Below are 6,165 nucleotides of genomic sequence, written 5' to 3' on the forward strand. Positions count from 1 at the left end.
TCCACTGACAGCTACCACTAAAAGGACATTCTCAGACATGTCAGTCCTTCTGGCTAAAGTGGATAATGGAAAGATAATGGTGTGGATAATGGAAAGATAAACTAGCAAAAGCCAACTCCATTTGAATACCTTTCTGAAGTTTAGTATTTCAGGAGTTTTGTTTTATTGAAGAACTTGACCCAAAAGGGAGACTTGTATCAGAAGATCCAAGTCTGTGTGGTTAACTATCCTTAGGAACTCCTGGTTAATTATTTCTGCCTTTTATTTCACCAAGTCAGGAAAAGGAAGTAGGTATATTAAAACAGCTTCCCTCAAGAAAAATTGTGCACAAATTTGATTTGTCATTTCAAACCTGTACAGCCAACCATTCATATGCAGATACAAATTATGCTCAATTGTTTAATACAAGCATTTTCTAGTTTCAAGTTAATAGTTGTTTTCATTGCCATGTGGTCAATAAGTCCTTTACAATAACAGCTGTACCAACTAAATGGGTGGGAAAAAAGTGTACAAATGCCACACACAGTGCATGTAGCATCCCAGTAACAGCCATTTTCCTTCCCAAAAAAGGTTAACTTTTACACAAAAGAATGCAAAAAAACCTTCCTGAATAGATCCTCATTTGGAAGCTATAAATATAACATTTAAAAAATATGCACATCAAACGTAAGCTTGAGGAAAGAGTGTGTTGTGGGGAGTTGAATAGTGTGACTGGTAACTTCTGTAGATGACCCCCTCCACTTTTCCTGAAATAGCTAGAAATATGACCCACCGGTAAAGGTATAACAGTCACCTTGGCTCAGAGAAAACAAACTTTTGATGTCCATTGCTTGTTCCACCACTAAAGGAGCAAGTGAGTACAGAGTAAACTAGAGCATTGCTGTCCAGTACATTACACACTAACCATATGTGGCTAATGAAATCCAGACAGCCAATTGCATTTTTAATTAGTAAGTAAGAGTGATTGTGCAGGTGATCACAACTCAAAGCCTATGCATGTGTACTTTAACCTTATGCACTTGGTGGTAAAATGTTAAGACAAAGTATGTTTTATTTCTTTGGTTACTGAATAGTAGATGTTTATGCAAGTATACATGTATGAAGTACATTTACCTACTGTCAAAACACCAGTAAACTGAAGTTCTCTTGGCTGTATATCATATGCAGTTTGCCCTAGTGGTTAGTAACTTAAATTTAGATTGAAGGCCTACCAAGGTGTGGTAAACCACTGTTTGTATTCCTGTTTGTATTCCACTGTGTACATGCCTGGACATGCCTCGGCTGACTCCTCCCACAGGTCCTAGTATAAAGGTGACTGCTCCCCAGCCCTTTGTATCCTGGACCGGTCGACCACGCGAGGCAGACCTCCATTCTGTTGTTAATAAAAGCCTTTAGTTACTCTTCTAACTCTCAGTCTTTTATGAGTAATTGATAGCGCATCAATTTTATTAACAACATTTTTATAATGGAGAAGATCCTCACACCAGCATGCCTGGACTTAGATCATCGGGAGGCGGACTCATCCACCAAGTTTAGTCACTGGCTTAAGTGTTTCGAAAAATTCCTGACCGCCTCCGAAGCAATCAAATCGGACGAGGACAAACTGGATGTCCTGACCTCCAAAGTGAACCACTGAGTGTACTCGGTCATCCAAGACGCGACCTCGTACGCGGACGCTATCAAGCTCCTCAAGGACCAGTACACGCACCCAGTGAACGAAGTGTACTCCAGGCACCTCCTGGGGAGTCGTAAACAACAACCTGGGGAATCGACCGTGGAATACCTTCAGGCACTGTCTGTGCTTGGCCGGGCCTGTGGTTGTAAGGATGTAAAGGCCGCCGTGTACACAGAGGAACTTATCCGGGACGCTTTTGTAGCGGGCCACAGATCCAATTACACACGACAGCGACTGTTGGAGCAGAGTAACCTCGACCTCAACAAGGCCTCTGAACTCGCACTATCGTTGGATGCAGCCTACCAGGGCATGGATGCCTACTCCTCTGCACCGTGGACGCCGCGGGGAATGACAGCCTGGGACACGGTAGGACCGCCTCATAGCGCCGTGCCACCCCAGCCACACCCCAACAACGGCCCAACTACCGCAGCAGTGTCCCAAGGCCAGACAGCAGTGCCCCAAGGCCAGAAATGCTACTTCTGTGGCCAGGCAAAACACCCCAGAGCGCGCTGCCCGGCGAAAAACGCGATCTGCTCGGGCTGCGGGAAGAAGGGACACTACGCTAGCGTCTGCAGGGCCAAAGCCACCCCGAACCCCAGCAGCACCGCGTGTGGGCCATGCGGGCCGCCATCTTGGACCTCCCCGGCCATGTGCGAATCACCGGTACAGCAGCCATTTTGGACGCCTCCAGCCACATGGGGATCATGGACGCCGCCATCTTGGACGACAGCCGTGACGCAGCAGGCCCCCGACACCGCCTCATCTGATACCCGCAGCGACACACCGACCCCTACGCTGGCATCCGTTACACTGGACCAAGCGAGACCGCACCAACTGGCCAGTTCCACAATGGACATTAAGGTAAATGGTCACGATACAATCTGCCTTTTTGACTCTGGGAGCACGGAGAGCTTCATCCACCCCGACACGGTGCGGCGTTGCTCTCTCCCAGTCCTGCCTGCGCAACAGCGGATTTCTATGGCCTCCGAGTCCCAGTCGGCGGACATCGGCGGCTACTGCGTGGTGACACTCGTAGTAGACGGGACCGTGTACGATCATTTTAAACTTCTGGTCCTGCCTGACCTCTGCGCTGCCGTCCTGCTGGGGTTAGATTTTCAGTGCCACCTTAAAAGTGTTACGATGGCGTACGGTGGACCCCTACCCCCACTCACAGTCCGCAGCCAGCAGCTTCCAAATTGCCCGCCGCGCACCAGGTGCAACCTCTCCACACTCAGTCACCCCCCCACCACTGTTTGCTAACCTCACCCCCGACTGTAAGCCCATCGCCACAAAGAGCAGGCGATACAGTGCCGGGGACAGGGTTTTCATTAAAACCGAAGTGGAGCGGCTCCTGAAAGAAGGGATTATTGAGGGCAGCACCAGCCCCTGGCGAGCCCAGGTTGTGGTCGTTAAGACCGGCGAGAAGCAGCGCCTGGTCATCGACTACAGCCAGACAATAAATCGCTACACCCTGCTGGACGCCTACCCACTCCCCCATATAGCTGATATGGTCATCCAGATCGCGCAGTACCGCGTCTTCTCGACCATTGACCTGAAATCAGCGTACCACCAGCTCCCCATCCGCCCTGAGGACCGCCAGTACACTGCCTTTGAGGCAAACGGCCGCCTCTATCACTTCCTTAGGGTTCCCTTTGGCGTCACCAACGGGGTCTCCGTCTTCCAAAGGGAGATGGACCGGATGGTAGATCAAAATGCGTTGCAGGCCACTTTCCCATATCTGGACAATGTGACCATCTGCGGCCGTGACTTGCAGGACCATGACGCAAACCTCGAAAAATTCCTCCGCACCGCCCAACTCCTAAACCTGACATATAACAAGGAGAAGTGCATATTCCGCACAAACCGCCTCGCCATCCTTGGCTGTGTTGTGGAACACGGAGTCATCGGCCCCGACCGGATGCGTCCCCTTATGGAACTTCCACTGCCTCAAGGCCCTGAAGAGGTGCCTAGGGTTTTTCTATTACGCCCAGTGGGTCCCCTACTATGCGGACAAGGCCCGTCTGCTGATCAAGTCCACCTCTTTTCCCTTGACGGCAGAGGCCCGCTTAGCCTTCCACCGTATCAAGGAGGACATTGCCAAAGCCACCATGCACGCAGTGGACGAATCCATCCCCTTCCAGGTGGAAAGCGACGCGTCCGACTTTGCCCTGGCCGCTACCCTCAATCAGGCGGGGAGACCCGTGGCCTTCTTTTCACGAACCCTCCAAGGCCCGGAGACCAGACACTCCGCTGTTGAGGAGGCCCAGGCGATTGTGGAGGCTGTGCGTCATTGGAGGCACTACCTGGCTGGAAAACGATTTACCCTGCTCACTGACCAGCGTTCAGTTGCTTTTGTTTAACAACAAGCAGAGGGGCAAAATCAAAAATGACAAGATCTTGAGGTGGAGAATCGAACTTTCCACCTACAACTACGAGATCTTGTACCGGCCCGGGAAGCTAAATGAACCCCCGGATGCGCTATCGCGTGGCACCTGCGCCAGCACGCAGATCGATAGACTGCGGGCCCTCCACAATGACCTCTGCCACCCGGGGGTCACCAGGTTCTTCCACCTCATCAAGGCCCGCAACCTGCCTTACTCTATTGAGGAGGTCAGGACCATGACCAGGAACTGCCAAGTCTGCGCTGAGTGCAAACCGCACTTTTATAGACCAGACAGGGCCCACCTGATAAAAGCCACTCGCCCCTTCGCGTTGATTTTAAAGGGCCTCTCCCCTCCTCCGACCGCAATGTGTACTTCCTCAATATTATTGATGAGTACTCCTGTTTCCCGTTCGCCTTCCCCTGCCCGGACATAACCAGTGCCACGGTCATTAAATGTCTGAACAACCTCTTCACCCTGTTCGGCTTCCCCAGCTATATCCATAGCGACCGGGGCTCATCGTTTATGAGCGACGAACTCAGTCAGTACCTGCTAACTAGGGGTATTGCCACAAGCAGGACCACCAGTTACAACCCCCGGGGGAACGGACAGGTGGAAAGAGAAAATGCGATAGTTTGGAAGGCCGTCCTGCTAGCCTTAAAGTCTAGGGGCCTTCCAACCTCCCGCTGGCAGGATGTGCTCCCCGATGCGCTCCACTATTCGGTCACTGCTCTGCACTGCCACTAACGCCACCCCTCATGAGAAAATGTTTGTCTTCCCAAGGAAGTCCACATCGGGGACATCGCTACCGCCATGGCTGACGTCCCCAGGGCCGGTCCTACTGAGAAGACACGTGAGGACCCATAAAACGGACCCCCTGGTCGAGAGGGTCGACCTCCTCCACGCCAACCCCCAGTATGCTTACATCGCGTACCCGGACGGGCGGGAGGACAGTCTGCATAAAAGAGACCTTGCACCCTCGGGGGCCGCAGTAACCCACTACCACCCCCCCCCCCCAATGATCCGATATCCAGCCCCAGCAGACGGCAGGCCTGGGCCCCGCGACCCGCTCGACATCTACGAGGACGACACGCCTGTGCCACAGCCTACGCTGGACTCGACGCCGGAAGCTTCACTACCCCTGCCGTCGCCACGCCGATCACAGCAGCAGACAAGACCTCTGGAGAGACTCCAATACACTAACTTTTAATACACTTCACCCTGCTGGACTCAATTTTAAACAAGGGGTGAATGTGGTAAACCACTTTGTCTTCCACTGTGTACATGCCTCGGCTGACTCCTCCCACAGGTCCTAGTATAAAGGTGACTGCTCCCCAGCCCTTTGTATCCTGGACTGGTCGACCACGCGAGGCAGACCTCCATTCTGTGGTTAATAAAAGCCTTTAGTTACTCTTCTAACTCAGTCTTTTATGAGTAATTGATAGCGCATCACACGGTATCAAAACAAACCTAGAAACATGGAGGGAGATTGGGGAAGAGAGTGAGGGAGAAAAGATGGCAGCAGAGATGAAGGTAGAGAATGCAATGGGGGTACAAGGAGGAGAGACAGAGGGTAGAGGAAAGGGAGATGGGAGAGAGACAGAAAGGGGGGGGGGGGGGGGAAGGAAGAAGATTGATGCCAAGGGGGTACAGAGAAAGGACAAGAGCAAAGGGGGGGGGGGGGGGAAAGGAAAAAAGAGACACCAATGGGGAGGAGGGGGGGTGGAGAAAGATGGAGATGCAAAAGGAAGAGATTGATGCAGCTGGGGAGCAGAAGGGGAGGGAAAGTGTGTGTGTGTGTGTGTGTGTGTGTGAGAGAGAGATTGTGACACTGGGCAGGTAGAGAGAGAGAGGCGGGATAATATACAGGGAAAAGAGGATGGGTGAACACAAGAAAAATAGCTAGTGGAAATATAGAGTGACTGACATGTGAGGGACAGCATATGGCAGGATGGGGCAGAAGAGAAACCAGAGGGGTTGGGGAGCAAGAGAGATGGGGATGGGGTGGATGAAGAAAGAGGGGAGGAGACAGATTGATGGATTAGGGAGGGAAAAGAGAAAAAACAGTAAGTTTTTTTGAAGTTTAAGTTCAAATTTCTGGGCTGCACT

Source organism: Somniosus microcephalus, chromosome 13, assembly GCF_052327205.1.
Source record: "Somniosus microcephalus isolate GS21.2 chromosome 13, FLI_Smic_1.0, whole genome shotgun sequence".
NCBI classification, from domain to species: domain Eukaryota; kingdom Metazoa; phylum Chordata; class Chondrichthyes; order Squaliformes; family Somniosidae; genus Somniosus; species Somniosus microcephalus.